The following is a 3,746-nucleotide window of genomic DNA, read 5'->3' on the forward strand; positions in this document are numbered from 1 at the left end:
GTTGTTAAAGTGACCTGCCTTATTGATCTGCATTAATTGAAAGCTCCCGTGGGCCCTGGGGCCTCGTGAACCCAGAGAGAACTCTGCAATCAAGGGCAGGTTAAAATAGGCGCCTGGTGCACAAATATATCATTTGGGACCACGTCAGCTGGCTTTTCAAATAAGTACAGTCAAAGCTGATAACTGTTCAGTTCAGTTGTATTTCTCCTCCTCTCTTTCTCTCTCTCTTAATGATTAACTTCCCAATCCTAGGCTGCCCTACCTCTGGCTCTGCAGCTGGTGGGTGTTGCAGACATGCCATAAGGCATGTTTGCATCACCCTGGGAGGAAGCAGCACTGGCAGGGAGGCCTGTGCCACCCCGTCAATGCCACAAAACCACCTCAAGCTGCTGCCAGTGATCAGGTAACCACTGAGCTGCGTGGGGGCATGGGGAAGGTGGCAGGGGGTTGGAAGTGGTGTTTATGGGCAGGGGAAGTGTGGAACTGGGGGGAAGGACCAGCCTGGGAGGGGGTTGGGTTGGTGGAGATCTCCTCTGCTAAATCCTGTCCCTCTTGCTGGGCTTGGAAGCCCCACTGAGCCAGCCAGGGCTTTACTCGGGGTAAGGGGATGAATATACCCTTCCCCTGAAGAGGCCCGCTTGGAGGCAGGCTGTGCAGCATGGCCTTTCCCAGTTTGAAGAGACACTTGGCCAACAGTCTGAGGCAAAGAGGCAAAGAAGGAAGGCCCATAGCCAGGGAGACAGACCAGGGACAGACAGTGTGGAAAGGATTGTCACTCCCGAATTGGCCTTTTCAGCCACACTAGACGCTGTTCCAGAACCACCATTCAGAGCACGATACCATAGTCTTTCGAGACTGAAGGTTGCCAACATATTGAAGAGGCCTCCAGCCTACTCAGATCCAGCACAGATCCGTTCCTGTGTCAGACAGGATTGGGCTGTAAGTGTATTTTTCTCTGAGTAAATGGAGGGTCAGTTTGGATGATAATGTCAATGCTTGCCTCGTTGTGCACGAAACATCTCACTTCCCCTCCTGGTGGGCTGTGCCTCTTCTTCTAATTGCAATGTGGATGATTCATCTGAATGCTATTAGGAGAAGAGGACCCTGGGAGGGTGAGCATCCTGGGAGGGGGAGGGCACACTCCTGTTCCTAATTGCATCTGGGTAGGACTATGTCATGCCTATACTGTAATTCAAATTGGCCCTGTAACTACTTAAGAAAGACTGATGCTGATCTGAGTATCTTCAAGACCATTGATCAAATCTACTCAGGAATTCTCCTTAACCTGGAAGACGTGGAAACAGACTTCTCTCCTCCCAGACATGTTGCTATGAATCAGTTACGGATCTGACCTTGTGCACCCCGGAGCTCAGGCCCACAATGACGCCCCCCCCCAGCATCATGCCATCCCCCCTTCCCCGAGATACTTACCTAGCAACACTGAACCTTGCATGGCATTCGAGACAACTCAAAAGTCTTCTGAGGCTTCTGATACTTCTGGTTTCCCTGTGCAGGCCTCCCCATCTTCTAAGTCAGCACAAATGTGCCTTACAGCACGTTTGCAACACCCTGGGTCAGTGTAAGTGACTTGCGCTGGATTTATCCGGGGGTTAGGATTGCGCCCTTCATCTCTACGTGGCACTTTGTGAGTGCTCAGAGTGGTTATCCTTACAACTCTGCAAGTCACTCTTCATTTTCCTATGGGGCTGGCTGAATGAAGCTTCCCGCACCAAAACCTCTGGTTAAAACCTTATTTCCGCCATGATAAGAGTCCATGTACTCTAATCCATCTAGGGCAGTTGGAAGCTGGCTTTTACGTGTGCATCCCTTGCTAGGCAAAGAATCCTGTGTGCAAGTTTCCCAGCCTGATCCAGGAGCTGATGCAGTCTGCATGGATTATTTATGATATTCTTGGCCCACAACAGCATTCTTGCCACGATATAGCCTTGCAAAATAAGTGGAGAGCGTGCTGATCGGTTTTGGTGCGGGAAGCTTGATTTGAGTCCCTTTCACTCCAAAATACTTTATTAGCAGGATTCTTTCGTTTTGCTGTGTTCACCTACCTTAGCTCCTATGCATGCCTTCTATTGGATCAGGCCACTGATAGCCCAGTCCTGAGCCAAAATGGTGACTGCTGCATCCTGAGCTTGTGGAACAGCTGGGAGCGGCTCTTTCTTCCCCTTTCTCCAGGTAAGGGAGCAGAACCCACAATGGGACTCCTCAAGTCTGCACCAGCTATTTAGATGGCTCAGAGTTGAGAGGCCCCAATGTGGGGTTCTGGATCCGGCGGAGCAAAGCCGATCCGGTCCTGCTCCCTTCTTGTCCCGCCTTCCTCCCCGCGCCCCGCCTTGCCTTCTCCACCTCCTGGAATGCCTTCTCCTGCCCCCACATCTCTCTACTGCCAGGAGCTCATCCTGTACCCTGGGTGGCATGTGGCAAGCCTCCAACGGATTTAGTGCGAATTGGTGCTAAGCCGGCACCAGCGCTACCTCAGTGCTGAGTATCGTTGGCGCTGGCACTGGGCCATCAGGATCGGGCCTTGAATTTAAGGGTTGCAGCTTTGTGGATCACAGTTCAAGCCATTAACTGCTATGTGATATTAGTCATATATTTTCAGTGTGAATATGCAATATCAACATTAATCTACGAATTTTAAACACTGACAGTTATTTTGCACATATGAGCTCGGCTTGTCACAGGGAGGCTCCGTGATTTACAGTTTCTTGTTCCTTTCTGGGTTGAGGCTATTTTGCATGCAAGGAGCTGCCTTGGAGATTCAAGTCAGGCTGAAACCTGCTTTGAATTAGATTAGTGCTCAAGGAACATTTCGAAAATTATGAGATTCATTCATCAACATTTTAAATGAACATTGAACATTTTAAGCAAATAGGCTTTGGTTAAAACTATACTAATCCAATATTCTTTCGCCAAAGCCAACTGCAACTGGGTATATGACAAGTAGGAAAATCCACATCGCAAGTTACTCTGTTGCCACTTCTGTATGCGAAAGATAATGTCTGGATTGGTCTTGAATTGCAGAGTCCATCTCCTTAATACCACAGGCCGATTGTCAGAAATCTCTGAAAATCCACTTCTCACCAGCTCAAGGAAGATGCCAAGAGGAGAATTCTAATTCACATCTCCAGATGGAGAGTGTAGTCTTAATGCAGTATCACCACTTAACATCCTCACTGTGCTGGGGTGTTGCCAGCAATTTTTGAATAACATGTGCACATGGGGGAAAAAAATAATCATGTGTGGGCACCCAGTGAAAAGGATAGTGGCGTATGATTTAATGGTGAAAGGAAAATGGAGACAACGTGAGTGTGGGTAGATGGGTGGGCCACTTTGGTAGGTGCTCTGTGTCACACACCAGCCCAATGATTGGCCCAACCAGTGCTCCCTCTGATATGTCCGTATGCTACAGTCTTTCAGCCATGTGTGCCTGTTTGGGGGTGATGCAAGGTGCTAGACAATGCACTTGTCTCTCCCCTGCTGTTACTGGTTGGTTAGGAGGGTGGTTTTGTGGCCATATAGGTGAGATGGATTCTAGAGCTGCCTCCCCCTCTTCTTTTGTATCTGACCTGGATGTTCCTGGCCAGTTAGATGTATGTCCCCTACATGCCTTGAATCAAAGGAAATAAATAGAAATAAAATATTGACTATGTAACAGAGTAAGAAGGCCAAGGAAAGGGTAAGAAGTCCAGGAAGAGATAGCCAGGGATTGCTACAGTTTCTCTTGCCCA

This window comes from Tiliqua scincoides, chromosome 1 (assembly GCF_035046505.1).
Source record: "Tiliqua scincoides isolate rTilSci1 chromosome 1, rTilSci1.hap2, whole genome shotgun sequence".
Taxonomy (NCBI): Eukaryota; Metazoa; Chordata; class Lepidosauria; order Squamata; family Scincidae; genus Tiliqua; species Tiliqua scincoides.